This window comes from Neomonachus schauinslandi, chromosome 2, assembly GCF_002201575.2.
Source record: "Neomonachus schauinslandi chromosome 2, ASM220157v2, whole genome shotgun sequence".
NCBI classification, from domain to species: domain Eukaryota; kingdom Metazoa; phylum Chordata; class Mammalia; order Carnivora; family Phocidae; genus Neomonachus; species Neomonachus schauinslandi.
The window spans coordinates 186,962,855-186,980,559 of record NC_058404.1 but is presented as its reverse complement, the minus strand read 5'-3'; the positions used below and the strand labels follow the sequence as shown (position 1 = coordinate 186,980,559).

The 17,705-nt window shown below is 39.2% G+C and overlaps 1 protein-coding gene across 2 annotated transcripts in view; it reads right to left on the bottom strand.

The window, feature by feature from the left end:
• The window catches only part of KCNIP4 (potassium voltage-gated channel interacting protein 4), a 1,107,243-nt gene that overhangs the window by 457,764 nt on the left and 631,774 nt on the right, over positions 1-17,705 (bottom strand). The window lies entirely within an intron of this gene.

Sequence of the window (17,705 nt, the reverse complement as noted above, 5' to 3'; positions counted from 1 at the left end):
AAGAAAGAAAGAAAGAAAGAAAGAAAGAAAGAAAGAAAGAAAGAAAGGAAGGAAGGAAGAAAGAAAAAGAAAGAGGAAGGGAAGGAAGAAAGAAAAAAAAAGAGAGAGGGAGAGAGAAATAAACACGAGTAATATATTAGCCTGCTCTTTTCTTTAATTGGAGACCCACTAGTCAGTTCACCACATCTAGCAACACTACCCAGACTCACAATCCAGAAACATTGAAAGTTTGGGGGAGAGATATAAATGAACTTCTGAAGCTATTAACTATCACTCTCTTCCTTATCTCTTTAAGACAATTGATACAGCGTTCTGTAATTCTCGATGACTTTACTCTTCTCATATGGTCAGTTAATTGTGAATCTGAATGTGTTTCAATGTTTCTGTATTTTGACCTCTGTTTTGAATTACCTGAGAAATGCAAAAAAACAGCAACATGTCCTTCACACTCAGATTGCTTCTTGCCATTGTTATCTGTCTCTTTTTATTTTAAACCTAAGACACATCCCTTCTCCTACTGGAATTCTTTCAGCCTATCAATCGCAGGGTGATAATGAAACATTCCTATATTTGCATAATGCTGTAGAATTTTCAATGTGCTCTCAAAATACACTGTCTGACTTAGCTTAGTTTAAAAAGCTCTAGAAACAATTGTTTGTTTTTTATCCTAATAGACATCTAAAACCAAAAAAGGAGTGTTATTTTATTCTTTAGTTACATTCATTCAGGATATTCATTCAGTAATATATTGAAAATTAATGATGTTGACAATGATAATAATCATGATGGCATGCATTTTTTGAGTGCCTAACATGTCCCAGCCAGTCAGCAATGTCTTAACATCGAGGGTAACATTTATCCAGCCTATGAGAGGTACAATTGTCCTTACTTTACTGGTAGTCAAACTATAGCTCAGTGGGTTTAAATAACCTCCTAAATCACACTCAATTTTGTAGTTAAGCTAAGATTTGAATCCAGAACTATTAGACTCCAAAATTCATGTTATTAACTTTGACTCTTGCTTTCTTAAAACAATTCCCACTGCACCGTTAAATGCCTGTCATCAGAACTAATGGCACAGACAATGAGAAGACTCCTTTAGTTCATACGGTCAAACGCAATGGGTCTATATTGATGATATTGATGCTCTGTTGGGCTACATGAGCGTAAATACAAATGGCTGGAAAATGAAAAATGTTTTTGGTTTCCTGATTTAAAGTCTAATCACAGATACACCCAGTTCTTCCATTATGATTGTTGGCAATCTCAAATTCTCATACCATTTAATCCCACCTCTAATCTTTTACCCCTCCCACTCTCCATCTCATTTTCTGCCTCTGGTTACTAGTTTTGATGTTGAAACTCTTGTTATTTCAAAAACACATGTTCAGATCCTGTTACATAGCAGGCCCATTTTGAACATGATAGATATCAAAACAAAGAAAAGCAGTGCATTCTGTAAAGGGTCTTATAGCCAGGGGGGAAAGGGACCAATGTAAATAGATAAGGCATTTGGTCTTTCTATATTTCAGCTCTTCGCAGCTTATCTTGGCCATCACTCTGGGTGTCAGCTGCCCTGGTTCTTTCTGACAAACAAACAAATAAAGCAAAATTCCTGTTTCTATTTCTATCCAAGGGAACACCATCCTGGTGATTGAACATTTAGCATTATCCCCATCTATCTTGCATTATTGGTTTTATTCTTTCCAGTCTCAGTAAATGGCCATCTCATCTTCCCAGTTACTATACCCAAAAACACTGAGAATTATGTTCAATTACTTTCGCGCTCTCTCATCCACACACCCAACTCATCAGCAAGACCTACTGGCTTTACTTTCACAATGCATGCTACCTCCATTCACCTCCCCCCACACACACTTTCAGTATTCCCCACCCTGGTATTATCCCCCTCACCTTGACTACAACAATAAACTGTAGAATGGTAGCTCCACTCTGCTCTTCTTCCCCTGCTCCAATCTATATTTTATACAGTGGTCAATAAGATTTCTCTAAAACCTGAATAACATAATGTCAATCCAAGACTGGAAACATTCAAATGGAAACTCCCTGCAGTGAGAATAAATCCTAGCTCCTTTACATGGTCTACAAATTTCAGGCCCCTGCAACTTCCTTAGTCTTATGACATTCTTCCTCTCACTTATCACACTGCCAACAAATAGATTCTTTCAATTCCTTACACACACTATGCTCCTTTCTATCTCAATGCCTTCCTACAAACAGTTCCTTCTTCTGGAAAACGTTTCCCCCTTCTTCAAAAGGCTGGATCCTTCTCATCGTTTAGGTCTTGGTTTTAACATTATCTCCCTGGATGACACTCTCCATAGCATGTGCTGTCGGTACTCTGCCATGTCACTTTGGGTCATCCTCACATCTTAATGAACTGTCACTGTGATTTCACCCCCAACTGCCAGTCTCCATGGATCTTTATCAGCGGATGAATTTCAGCGGCCAAGCTGGCTTTGCTGGTACTTGTACTTGGAGAGCTACAAGCGCCTGTTGATATCTAACCTCTTCCACCCTGGAGTGCAGCCCTAACCAATGCCTTCTGGATGAGGAGCATAAATACTCCAGCTCCCTCAATTCATGATGGGCCCGACTCTGAAGCTAAACTACAATTTCCTCAGAGCTCTCCTGCAGGGTTAAGCCAAAGTTGCCCTCTGAGAGTCTTTGCTTGATACTGCAATCTTGTGTGCCCTCCTTCCTTTGCTTGCCCTATTCCCACTTTCCCACCACTTTTCCCTGGTAGCACCTTCTAATAAATCACATTGACACAAAATCTCATCTCAGGATCTGCTTCTGGGAGAGCCAGCTAAAAGACTACTTCAACCTCTATCCAGTTATTCTCCATCAATGCACTTCATTCATTTTCTTTCTAGCATTTGTCAAAAGCTGTTATCATACATTGACTTGCTTGTTCACTTGTTTATTATCTATATCTCCTGTGAGACTGTGAACAAATTGAAGGCAGGGACTGTATCCTTCTCTCTAACTAGTGTATCCTCTGCACCTAGGATGGTGTTTGGCCCATAACTGTTGTCTGATTAATATCCATTTAATGAATGATTGAATAAATAACAAAACATCTCTTGATGCCCCTCATCATCAAGGCTGAATTACCTGTCCCTTCTCTGGTTTCCATGGCATCCATCAAATAGCTTCTGATTAGGATCCAGGTTTTCATGGAGCTTGACTATAAAGGTAGCATGTCTTGGTGAGATGCTTGGGTGATGATGACATGAGTATTCTGTCCATGAGATGATTCTAGTTGTTATAAGATGTCATTTTCCCTAAATAGTTTACAATGTGCCAGGTAGAACTAAGGTATAGATATAATATTTTATTAAATTCTAGCAAACACTTATTGTGGAAGATACATTATCTAATATTTCAGAAGAGAAAATGGAGATTCAGACCTAAAGAATGTGCTCAAGGTCCGAAATAAGTCAAACAGAGAAAGACATGTATCATATGACCTCACTGATATGAGGAATTCTTAATCGCAGGAAACAAACTGAGGGTTGCTGGAGTGGGGGGTGGGGTGGGAGGGATGGGGTGACTGGGTGATAGACACTGGGGAGGGTATGTGCTCTGGTAAGCGCTGTGAATTGTGCAAGACTGTTGAATCTCAGATCTGTACCTCTGAAACAAATAATGCAATATATGTTAAGAAAAAAAAAAGAAGAAGAAGAAGGTAGCAGGAGGGGAAGAATGAAGGGGGTGAAATCGGAGGGGTAGACGAACCATGAGAGACGATGGACTCTGAAAAACAAACTGAGGGTTCTAGAGGGGAGGGGGGTGGGAGGATGGGTTAGCCTGGTGATGGGTATTGAGGAGGGCACATTCTGCATGGAGCACTGGGTGTTATGCACAAACAATGAATCATGGAACACTACATCTAAAACTAATGATGTAATGTATGGGGATTAACATAAGAATTAAAAAAACAAAAACAAAACAAAACAAAAGAATGTGCTCAAGGTCACCTGGCTTGTCAGTGGTGAAGGTTCTATGAGAACCCAAGTCTGACTGCAAAACTCATGCTCTTAACTCTCATCATATTCCTTCTGTTCTAGGTTTGCTTAGCTTCAGTCATCCTCTGGGGGATTAATCAAGTGAAAAGAATAAGCTTCTAGGCCTTCAATGTAGGTGGCCAAATCCTAGAATTCTATGACTTTTTTGAGCAACTAACTACTCAGCTCCAATGATAAGGGATATTAAGGGTAAGGAACTTTTTTGCTTTCTCTGTCCCAGGAACAATTGTGGAAACTCTGAGACTAGATGAAGAGTATGAGTGGGGGGATTTTTAGAAGAGCTGTTCTGATGCCCAGCATTCCACAAAATAAGTATTGACCTTGTGATCCAAAAAGACAATTGTTTGGAAGGCATGAAAAGTCAAGGGAATGATGTAGAGGGGTGCTGAATGATTAATGCATTCAACTACTTACATATACACAGCATCTACATATGGCAAGTATGCACTTGATTAGAAAAAGACACACCAAAATGAGACTAGAAAGAGTCCTTCCAATGCTAATGTGAGGATAGAGATGGTTAACAAAATGGTTAAGAACATAATGTGCAAGTTGAGCCTGTATGCTCAGGAGGCTCATGACTGAATTTCAATACTGACTCTACCTCTTACTAGGTATATTAGTTAATTTCTCTGTGCATGAGTTTCTTCACGTGTAAAATGAAGTTAAAAATATTATACCCAGGGTGCGTGGGTGGCTCAGTTGGTTAAGCATCTGCCTTTGGCTCAGATCATGATCTCAGGGTCTTGGGATGGAGCCCCATGTCAGGCTCCCTGCTCAGCAGGGAGTCTGCTTCTTCCTCTTCCTCTGCCCTTCCCCACTGTTCCTGCTCTCTCTTGCTCTCTTCCTCTCAAATAAATAAATAAAATCTTAAAAAAAAATACTACGCCCACCACCTAGAGTGGTCCTGAAGATTAAATGAGTTAATATTTGTAAAGTGCTTAGAATATTGCCTGACACACAATGAGCAACATCGAAGTTTGTACAATAAATAAAAAGATTAGAGTTAGAAGAAATGAGACACAAGATATTATGGGGCATACAGAACAGAAACACTTAACTCAGGCTGGCATGAGGCTGCAGGACCAGAAAAGGATCACAGAGATGTAACATTTGAGGTGAGTCTTAAGAGAGGACCCAGAAATCACCCAAGAAAGAAGTGAGGGCCAGAGAAAGAGAAAGACAAGCAAAAAGAACAGCACAGCAAAAGCAGGGAGATGGGGGGCTGCCTGCTATGTACCTGAGTGTGTTTGTACAAGGAGCAACAAGAGAGGAGAGTAAGATATAAGATGACTGGCTAAGAGGAGCCAGGCCTTGAAGGGCCTTGTTATGTAATGTATAAAGTACCATTAGAGAATGTTAAGCAAGAAGCATTTCATGATCAAACTCAATCTCCAAAGATCACTCTGACCACATTGGGGAAGATGGATTTTCTTGAGTGGAGTCAGGAGCATGAAAACCATTACTGGGCTGCAGGCCTAAGCCAGGCAAGAATGGCAAGAGCCTGGAAAAATAGCAACAGACAAACCAATTTTGCTTGCAATCGTCAAGTTGTAGTAGTTTATTTTGAGTGAAGGTATTGACCTCCTCTGAGGCAAAGAGATAGAAGCACAATCAAAAATAAGCGTCACGATCAGAACTCGGTGCCCCAAATTAAAAGCCAGCAGTCTTCCCCTATTTGGTACATGGAATGTAGTTAAATACATATTGTTTGTTTCTTACTTCTAAACTCATGGAATAAAACATCAATTTTTATGTTACCTGGAACAGTAAAGAAACAATTATATGTTTGAAAGAGCTAAGAAAGTATATAAATTCCCTACATAATAAGATCATTATTCCATGGTTATGGTAATTCCTGTAAATAAGGTAATTATTGGGGAACTCATTCAGTAAGACTAATAATAATTGTTAAAAATTTCTTGAGCACTTACTCATTTCCACTATACTAAGCAATTTATGTGTATTATCTTACTTAGTCTTGTCAATAATCCAAGGAGATAGGTGTTATGAGTCCTGTTTCACAGATGAGAAATAGAGGCTTAAAGATACTTAAATACTCCCTTAAAGTCACAGGGATATCAAGTAGCAGAGGGAGAGCACAAGTCTTTCTGAATGTTTGGAGTCCATACTGATTTCTTCTGTGGTGTCAGCTCTTGTCATAGATGTACTTGAGCCTGGCTATATTTTTAGGGACATGAACACGCTATTTCCCAAAGCTTGCCATGGATGGTTAAAACATCATTTTTCCTATTCCAGTCTATTTTTATACAAATCATTATCCCTCCATTTTCATATAATGATGGTTTTATTGAGGCCCAGCATCTGAATTAAATTAACAAATTATTACTTAAAAACAGAATGCCAAGCAAACAAACTAAGTTAAAAAAGAAATGAAGATGGTCCAGCCTGACCATTTGGTAACAGTTTCTTGTTAACAGGAAGGGGTCTAATGCAGTGTTGACCACTTGGATGACCCGAATCAGCCAGGATGGACTTTGAATCCCAGCCCTAGTCTTTACCATTGGTGAGATGTTGGGCAAGTCACATAGTGTCTCTCAGGCTCAATTCCCTTAGCTGTAAAATGGGGATGACAGTTACTACAAGGCAAGCTAGTAATGACGTTAAATGTGATGACCCACAGAGTGAGTAGTTCAGCTATTACCACTGTAGGTGGAATGATAATGGTGATGATTAAAATGATGGACATTGCTTCAAGTTTAGTGGGTTTTTTTTTTTTCCAAATATGACTGACTCCAAAAAATTTGTATTATTGAATTTGCCTAGCTATTATAATATTCATCATGGCAGTTTCCTACTGTTTTATATGTTCTTTTATTGAATTTGTTTTTCATTAAAGAGTGCATTAAGCTGCCTTTTAATTATCTCATGAGGATAATGTCATAGCCTTATGTTTGACTAATCTCAGGCCCTGAATGGAAAAGGTGAATTTAAAAAAATCTCTTCTAGAGTTATTTTTATACCATCTATCCTGTGTACAACATAACAATCCTACAGCTAAGTTTTACAACACATTTTAAAAGGTCACTTTTAATGAATTGGGCTTTTCATGTATCAATCTTTCTACATTTACATTTTCTGGAATTTCAACAGCAGAGTTTTCTTAAACTAACTGAATAAATACTCAAGTCTCAGTGTGTATTTTGAAATGACTATTTGCATAATGTTTTTAGATGAAAACAGAGTCTCTGGCCACACATAAACAGGTTTTACTGATCTTTTAATGGGACCAAGTGAAACAGAGTGCTCTCAGTGTTTACGAATGTTGTGTAGGGATGCCACTCCCCATTCTAATATCTTCTTACTGTAACACCAGTACTACTGTTTTCTTTCACTAATTAGCCATTAGTGTTCCACAAAATTAATTTGGAAGAATAGATCATTGGTAGGGTTCTAAATTAATGAGCCTGACTTTTGTTTTGAGGTAGGTAGGGGAAAACAGGAAGTTATAGACACGTATTAGCCCCTGCTTCAATCAAGGAGAATACTTCTTTTACACATGGTCTTTGAGGTTGTGGGATATTTGAAATAAGGAGTAATTCATTCACCAATACTTTCTGAACACACATTTTACATCAGGCAATGCTTTAAGCACAGCGTAGGGATGGGCAGGCAGCAGATAAGAGAAGGCACAAGATATAATAGTCCCTGCCTTCAAGGGGTTTATAGCCTGGTTGAGGAGTTTGAATAGGAAACAGGCAATTTAAGTCCAGTATGTTCATGGTTATGATAGAGATGGTTTGGGGAGCCATAAGAGGACACCTAGTCCAGTCTTGGGGTTGATAGTCAGGGAAGGCTTCCTGGACAAAAGTCATGGCTAAAATGAAGATATGAAAAATGAAGAAAATTGACCTTAGAATCTTAGGTGGGGGGTGTTGGGAGTTGTGAGGCATGTCTATCAGGAAGGAGAAACGGCATCTGTAAATATTGTGTACAGGTAGATTTTGTCTTGATTAGGAGCCTAGAAGTACCTCAGTATGGCTGGGAAATTCAGTTTATGAGATCGTATATCAAGAGATAAAACCAGAACCATGAGCAGGCGCCTTGTCAACCCTGTCAAAGAGGCCAGCTTTGGTTTTATAAAGAAGAGCGATAAAATCACAACCTCTCTATAATGAGGAAGAAGGACTGGAAAGCTTGTAAGAAGATGGGGACACATCTTAGAAGGTTTCCTTAATGATCCAAATGAAACCTGGTTTTCTAGTGACACAAGGTACAGAGATGATCTATTGGATCAAAAGATAATTGGGACATCTAACAGACCAGGTTTGGTGATTGACTAGAGATCACAAATAAGGGCCATGGGGACTGCTACTATGGAATCCATCGATAAGCTGTTCACTGCCTCCTTCATTCCCATTCCCTTTTTAGAGTGCCTGGGTGAAGACTGCCATGACCACCATGACTCACATAAATGAAGTTAGAAATTCTAAGGTGGAAGAGAAAACAGATCCTCAAAATTTGGGGGAGAAATAAAAAGACTGAGGCTGCATGAAAAGGACAGGGACTTTGGGAATCGGATCTCAAATGAGGCAACATCCCCAACAGTTGCCTGACTTCCAGAACTGTTCTTGGTTTGGGGTGTAACATAAGAAGAAATATTCGGCAAGAGATCCTAACTGGAATGCAGCTTAGCTCTATCCTGTTACTCTTCCATTTTTAAGCAAAGCTCATCTGAGTTTACCGGGTTGAGTACATCACTCAATAATCAAGTCGGGTGTGTTGCGGTGGAATGTGGGGGTAGTTTGTCATACTCCAGTTAAACAGTTTGGCCACCAGGGAGCATCACTGGCACGAAGACTTGTCAAGCTCTGAGTGATCTTAGACACTGTCCAGGGCAGTGGTTCTCCACATTTCCTAGTAATGGGCTTTTTAAAAAACCAAATTAACACTTACATGGAAATGCAAAATGCCAACTATGAAAAGGATGAAAAGTGGAGCTGCTTTGGTTGAGGAAGGCCTGAGGGCCCAGACAATGGGCCCACTCTCCTCTCCCACGAAATAACAATTCTTCAGGAACCACAGGCAAGTCCTCATAGGCCTGAGAGGTGACTTTTTCCGAAGGGGAGGATAGCAACTCAAAAATGCTCCGAGATGTAATGTATGGTGATGAACATTAAAAAAAAAAAAAAAAGTGCTGCGATGACAGAGCACCTAACTGGCTGCTAACAGTATAACGGCCACAGATTTACTCTATCCAATGGACCAAGGTCAATTTTAATTACAGAAAGCAAGAATATGTCATATATAAAAACTGCTTATATGCATGAAGAAATCCAAAGATCAAAATAGGATCTAATATTCTTTCTTACTTTCTCCAGTAATAGATGTTTGCTATTTCCTCATTCAGTGTATCTTCCTCCAGAACCTTCTAGCAGACACCAGTAATTTAAGGATAGATTATAGAAGAAAGCTTAAAATGGCAAAAGTTCTATCCAGTATTTTTTCCCTAAAAATGATAAATTGTTTATATATATATAAATGCATTACGGAACGTAGGGTAGAGAGAAGCATGTTGATTCGGCATGCAGTACTAGCACTTCTCAGGAATGTGGTTTGAGAATCAGTGTTTTAATCTACTCATTTGATTTTAATATATAAAATCTGAGGCATGCAGGAGGTCCTTCTATGAGGCCACTAACCAAAAGTTTATTTATTTGTTAATTTTTCTGAAGCAGTGTCAGGTCATGGTCAGATACTACAGACTTAGAATCTTTAGGCTGGAAGATTCGTGGCATAACACTTCAGCCTTGCTTTGATGGATCAGATGAATCTGAGACATTTTGATGAGTATCTATTTTACTCTCGTCTTTCCCGGTGGAATGGAGACAATCAGAGAGGGGGAAAAAAAATTGCTTCTTACTTCTAAATACTGAGCCTGCCATCTAGACAAAGCAAAAGCTGTTGGTAAGTCAGTCAAAAGAACTGATTCATGCTCTGAGATGTTGAATTTCTCGAATGTGACATTACTCATGCAACTTGTGTTCATCTGCATTTTTAACATATGTTATTTATGATTCCGATGGTGCCAGTGCTTATAAATACTTCTTGGAAGCAGCTATACGAACACTGTCCAAAGGATTGATGGAGCCAAAAGGAGAGGCCTAGATGGGGACTTCCCGTCTTTGGTCACCAGCGTGTGGGGAGAAGGAATAAACATGGTAGTGGTCTTGGCCTCAGAATCACTGCATGGTGCTTTTGACCAGCATCTCTAGAAGACTGGGATCATTAGGAGAAACAGAATCTTTCTGTAAACGAAGCAGCAGGTTGCTAAAAGACTCACAATGGAAGAAATTGGAACAACAACTATTGGTGAAAACAAGAAAGGAAAAGAGTTATCAAGTAGTTTGGCAGTAATTTGTCAAGACTGGAAAGCAAATCATTACCAATCACAAAAAGCTCTTAGGAGAGGGCAAGCCAAAGAGGTAAAACTATTAGAAGCACTCACAAATACTGCTTATGGTCTCTCGCCACCAGCACCCCATATGTTTGACTCATTTTGCTGTTTTATTTAAAGAACAATCATTACCTAGAAAAAAATGGCAGAATATGAAGAATACCTCTTCTTAGTCAAATAGCATTATTATTTGTGGTGACTGCATTACTGGCAATTTATCTTGAGGCAGTTACCATCTAGTGGTCAGGCACATAGCCTCAAAGACAGACCGCTGGGCTCCATTCTCAGCTCAGGATTTTTTGGACATTTTCCTTAACCTCTCTGCACCATTGTTTCATTTCCTATAATCCAGGATAATAGCAGTGCCCACTGCCTAGGTTGTTGGAAAAGCAAATGAGCTACTACATGAAAAGCACTGAGAATAGCATTTGGCATATTATAAGTACTATATTAGAGTGGGCTATTATTATTTATTCATATGTAAAAGCAACACAAAATTAGGATAACAGCTAATATTTATTGAGTGCTTTTTGTGAGTTAGATATCATGCTGAGCATTCTGTATGCAAGTATATCATCATGGCAACCTATTAGGCAGAATTATTATTATCCCCACTTTACAGATCAAAAAACTGAGCAGCAAACCCCAACCCTCTCGCTCTTTATCACTACTCTTTACCACCTCTTGAATATGAATTCTGAAATCCTTTTTCCAGTACTTTCAAGTATCTCCTTCATCTTGTAGAGCAATTAAAGAAATGAATAGACTTCACTAAAAAAAGTGCTTACGCCAAGGAAAGAAGAATTAGCTCAACAATCCATACCTCCATAAGCCATGACATTGCTCTCTCTGTATTCTGCTTTAATGCCATTATTTTACTAGGCAACTTGTACATATAAATATTTTATTCAGACCCTTCTTTTGTGCCATTAGGATGATGAAAGTCATGTATGCTAATGAAGTTCTAAGATTCTCTGATTTTTTCTTTAAAGCCATTGTCAATTATCTGCAGCAGTTATTCTAAGAGGAAAAAAATCTCACTTCTCTATTTTCCTAATGGTATCATCTTTGTTTAAATGAAACATTTTAGTGGCAACAGCCTTATGAATACCATGATCAGACTACAGTGTCTCCTTTCATTTTTGCCCAGGAAGATAGAGGCAGATTCTTAAAGTGCTGCTTTATTGACAATATAGTTGCCACTATTTATTGTTATTATTCTTAATTATTACTGAGAGTACATCGAAAGTTGAAAAGGATAATTGAATGCACATTTCCCCTATTCATTCAAACTCTTCTGAGAAGCCCATGGTGCCTCTGACTCCATCAGTGTAATCTAAGTGTCTACCCACTACACCTCAAGTGCTCATCTAATGAGTCCATTTATAGACCTAACTACTTCCAGAAAAGTCTCCTTCTGTTGTGGATTGTTACTGATGGAAAGCATGTTGGGCGGAGGCAATATTGGGTAATGGAGAGACTGCTGCTGAATCATAGCCCATAGAAAGCCTGACTTCCTTCCCATATTACCCTATTTCCGTGTAAGCCATTTCTGCCCAAGCAGTCACTCAGGGCAAGAATCTGAGTGGCATCTTTAGACAATGAACATGACAAAGGATGACTACTGGCATCATCGTATTCTGTGTCTGCAGCAAGAAGGATAACTGACATTTCCTTGATCTTACATAAATTCTATCCAGACTATATTTAAGATAAACAATGTAACATCTATTTCTATGCAGACTGCAGAGCTCCTAAGCAACACTGTTCCTAACATCCAAAGCTGCCACACATCCTCTCATTTTTTCTCTTACTAAACCCAAACCTCATGGGGAGTGGATCACATGTTTCTACAGGTATACCTCGTACATCCTTCTACTGTTGCACTTTCTATCCAGTATGTTTGTGTACATGTATGCATGCATATGTGTGCATGTGTGTGCCTCCATTTGACTGGAGCTCTCCATGGGCAAGGTCCTATTCATAGCTGAACCCCAAATTTGCAGCACAGTCTCTGGTATGTGGTAGGACAGGAGGTATTTGATAAATTCTTGCAGAGTAAACAGATGGTGGGTAAAAAAGTGGACTAAGATTTTGCTTACAGGTCTCACATAACCTTAGAGAAATCACTTAATTTCTCTCTACTTAAATTTAATCTTCCATTAAATTAAAAAAAAAACATAGTAATCTATGCCCTATGAAACAGATGTGTCATAAAAATCATATTAAAGAACACTTGTAGGAAACATCTATATGCTGTGAGGCCCCATGCATGAGAGATTAAAATATTGTGGACCCAATAAAGGAAAAACAAGGGAGGAAAAACTGCCCTTAAAGGATTTCTCAAGATGTGTACTTTTTGGAAGCCATGTCTCCATTCACAATCAACCATTTAAGGAAGAGTTTAAGATTCTAATCACAAAAAGAAGAATCTTTATTTCTCCCTTTGGGATATGACATTTAACAAATTAATTTAGAATCCTTTAAGACCAACAGAGCTAAGAGGAAATTGAGAACACTTGTACTAATCACTTCCAACTTCAATGTAGAAGGTCATATATCTAAAAGGTTACTACAATGGAAAAATTCAATTACGAGGGACTCCTAATGGGCTTTTCTTAAAATAGCACAGAACTATAATGTCTTCAATTGTAATGAAAATCATTGTATTTCCTCAAATACAGGCATATATCATTTTATTGTGCTCCACAGATACTGCGTTTTTCACAAATGGAAGGTTTGTGGCTCTGTTTTTCAAACATCACTTGCTCGCTTTGTGTCTCTGCATCACATTTTGGTAATTCTCACAGTATTTCCAACCTTTTCATTATTATCATATGTGTTATGGTGATCGTGTTCAGTCATCTTTGATGTTACTACTCTAATTGTTTTTGGTCACCATGAACTGTGTCTATATAAGATGGTGAACTTAATTGATAAATGTTGTGTGTGCTCTGCTCCACTGAGGAGCCATTCCTCCATCTCTCTCTCTCTCCTAGCCTCCCTGAGCACAACAATATTGAAATTAAGCCAGTTAGGGGTGCCTGGGTGGCTCAGTCAGTTAAATGTCTGACTCTTGGTTTTGGCTCAAGTCATGATCTCAAGGCTGTGAGATTGAGCCCTGAGTTGGGCTCCATGCTCAGCATGGAGTCCACTTAAGATTTTTTCTCACCCTCTGTACCTCCCCCCCTTGCTCGCACGCTCTCTCTCTCAAATAAATAAATAAAATCTTAAAAAAGAAAGAAATTAAGCCAGTTAATAACCCTTCAATGGCCTCTAAGTATTCATGTGAAAGGAAGAGTCACATGTCTCTCACTATAAATCAAAAGCTAGAAATGATTAAGCTTAGTGAGGAGGCATGTTGGAAGCTAAGACAGGTGAAAAGCTGTTTTGTTTTGTTTTGTTTTGTTTTGTTTTGCACCAGACAGCCACAATGTGAATGCAAAGGAAAATTTCTTGAAAGAAATTAATAGTGCTAGTCCAGTGAACACACAAATGATAAGAAAGCGAAACAGCCTTATTGCTGATATGGAGAAAGTTTGAGTGGTCTGGATAGATCAAAGCAGGCACAACATTCTCTCAAGCCAAAGCCATATCTGGGGCAAGGCCCTAACTCTCTTCAATTCTGTGAAGGCTGAGAGAGGTGAGGAAGCTGTAGAAGAAAAGCTGGAAGCTAGCAGAGGTAGGTTCATGAGGTTTAAGGAAAGAAGCCTTCTCCATAACAACAAAGTGTAAGCTGAAGCAGCAGTAAGTTCTCCAGAAGGTCTAGCTAAGATCATTCATGAAGGGGGCTACACTAAACAACAGATTTTCAGTGTATATGAAACAGCCTTCTACTGGAAAAAGATGCCATCTAGGACTTTCATGGCTAGGGAGGAGAAGTCCATGCCTGGTTTCAAACCTTCAAAGGATAGGTTTAGGCCCCTAACTCTCTTGTTAGGGGCTAATACTGTTGAAGCCAATGATCATTTACCATTCCAAAAATCCTAGGGCCCTTAAGAATTATGCTAAATCTATTCTGCTTGTGCTTTATAAATGAAACAACAAAGCCTGGATGACAGCACATCTGTTTATAACATGGTTTACCAAACATTTTAAGCCCATTGTTGAGACCAACTGCTCAGAAAAACAGATTGCTTTCAAAATATGACTGCTCACGGACAGTGCACCTGGTCACCCAAGAGCTTTGATGGAGATGGACATGAAATTCATGTTGTTTTCATGCCTGCTAACACAACATCCATTCTGTAGCCCAGGCATCAAGGAGTCATTTTGAACTTCAAGTCTTATTATTTAAGAAATCCATTTCATAAGGGCTATAGCTGCCATAGATAGTGATTCCTCTGATGGATCAGGCAAAGGAAATTGAAAACCTTCTAGAAAAGATTCACCATTCTGGATGCCATTCATAACAGTCATGAGTCATGGAAAGAGGTCCAAATATCAACCTTAACAGGAGTCTGGAAGAAGTTGATTCCAACCCTCATGGATGACTTTGAGGGGTTCCAGACTTCAGTGGAAGCAGCAGCTTCAGGTGTGATGAAAATGGCAAGAGAACTCAAGTAGAGCCTGAAGATATAACCGAATGGCTGCCATCTTATGATAAAACTTCACCAGAGGAGGATTTGCTTATTACGGGTGAGCAAAGAAAGCAGTTTCTTGAGATGGAACATACTCCTCGTGAACATGCTGTGAAGACTATTGAAATGACAAAAAAGGACTTAGAATATTACATAACCAGAGTTGATAAAGCAGTGGCAGGGTTTGACAGGATTGCCTCCAATTTTGAAAGAAGTTCTACTACAGACAAAAAGTTATCAAACAGCATCACATGTTACAGAGAAAGCGTTCACCAAAGGAAGAATTGATGGAGGTGGCAAACTTCATTGTTGTCTTTTCCTAAGAAGTTGCCACAGCCACCCTCCTCCCCAGCCTTCAGCAGCCACCATCCTGATCAGTCAGGAGCCATCAACATCGAGGCAAGACCCTTCACCAGCAAAAAGATTGTGACTTGGCTAAAGGCTCACATGATGGTTAGTATTTTTTAGCAAAACAGTATTTTTAAATTAAGGTATGTCTATTGTTTTTAGGTCATAATGCTATTTCACATTGAATAGACTATAGCACGATGTGAACTTAACTTTTACATGCACTAGGAAACCAAAAAATTCATTCTACTCACTTTATTGTGATATCTGCTTTATTGCGGTGGCCTGGAACTGAACCTCTATCTCCAAGGTATGCCAGTACTGGGAATGATTTGGTAAGTACATATATTCTCTCTAAGCACAAGTTCTTGACATCTGTAGAACGTAGGAGCCAAAGTCCTAATATTTAAGTATTGCAGCAAGAGGTCTAAATTTATTGACCCAAACAAATTCTCTCAGCTGGTGTTTCTATCCTTGATGTCCCTTTTCTGTTTGATTTCTAGAAAAGAGGGAGAGGATCTTGCTTCAAAATCACTATAAAGATTGTTAATTTGATTTTTCCCTCCCTTTAACAAATGACTTTTTAAGGAACTTTTTAAAAAAGTGAATGTGACAGGGACACCTGGGTGGCTCAGGTGGTTAAGCACCTGCCTTTGGCTCAGGTCATGAACCCAGGGTCCTGGGATCGAGTACTGCATCAGGCTCCTTGCTCAGCGGGGAGCCTGCTTCTCCCTCTCCCACTCCCCCTTCTTGTGTTCCCTCTCTCACCGTCTCTCTCTTTGTCAAATAAATAAAATAATAAAAAAAAAAGTGAATGTTCAATCTAGATTCATAGAATGCCAAAATTTAAAAGAAATTGATCGTTGAATCCCATTATACTCAAACCTGGGGCAATTTCTGAAAGAAAACTAATCTGGGTCCTGCTGTTCATATTCGGATCCTGTGGGTCTAGAAAGAAGCCCAGGATCTAGTGTGTTTAATAAACACACATTGATTTTGATATGCTGACCCATGGATCTGCCTTTGTATCTATACATTTCTAATTGAGCCTTTTCATTTTATATATGAAAACATTTGAGATCTTGAGAGGAAAAATGCTTTTCCCAGACCCTTTGGACTATCACAGCTGACTCATGACAAAGCCATGATCATTATCCAAATCTCTGACTTCCGGTCCAGTGTTCCTCATATTATGAGACATGGCATTCTAGAAAGTCACACACCTGGGCATCCATGTTAAACGTGTACTTTTTGAGCCCATACTGAATGCCACTGGCCACTTTAGATCACAGTGATAGACAGATACATAAAACAGGAAACCTGAACTCACACAATTCAGCTTCATGGGGCAGAATGTACAAATGGGCACTCAACTCCTGCAAGCATACATATTTATAGTTATGAATTTGTTAACACAATTCCCATTTATGAATAATCTTAGTGCAGGCAGGTCCAAACAAAACACAAGAGTCCATGCAATCCTCTCAAAAATCCTATGAGCAATCACAGTTGCCATTCTCATTTTATAGATAAAAGGGGCTTTGAGCAGGCAACTCTAACACAACTTGACAAATAATATATGGTTGGGACAGGATTCCAACTTTGTTCTGTCCACTTTGTCTTCTCCCTTCCTGATATGGGGAAACAAGCTAATTTGGGGCTGAGCAATTTTTATGAACTCTGTAGAATGTGGAGTGCTTATGCCTGTTCTTCAGGCACAGGATGAGGAGGGGGATGTGGGGGAAGGGGCAGGGAGCACAACTTTATGACTGCTGACGTCCCCCTGCCACGTGTGAGTGGTGCCAATACCTGAAACCCAACTGGAGTGACACAACACCTCAGGAAAATAGTAATCACTATTAACAACACACTGCCACCCTCCACCATCTTCCTCAGAAAGCAGGGGGAGTGTTAGCATAACCACTTCCCATCTGTTCCAGTGACACCTGGGTCCTTTGTATAGGTTCCTTAGCTCTTCTGGACACCAACAATGAAGAAAGGGTAAGGAGTATACAAGACCATGATATTCTATCCTATCCAAAAAAAAATCTGTCCAAGTTGGAATTACAGAACCAAAAGAACATGCCATTTACAAATGAACATATATTGGTAGGTCTTTAGAGTAATCTAACAAAGCCATGAGTGAGAAAGATTTTTTCCTATCCAGAGACTGTAAGAGATGTTTATGTTTCTTCAAATATTATCTCAAATGAGAATAAATCAGACCTGAAAGAACTGGAAGGAGCACAGAACAGAGGCTGGGAACTGAATGTGCTCTGGGTAATGGAGAGGCTTTGAGTTTGACGG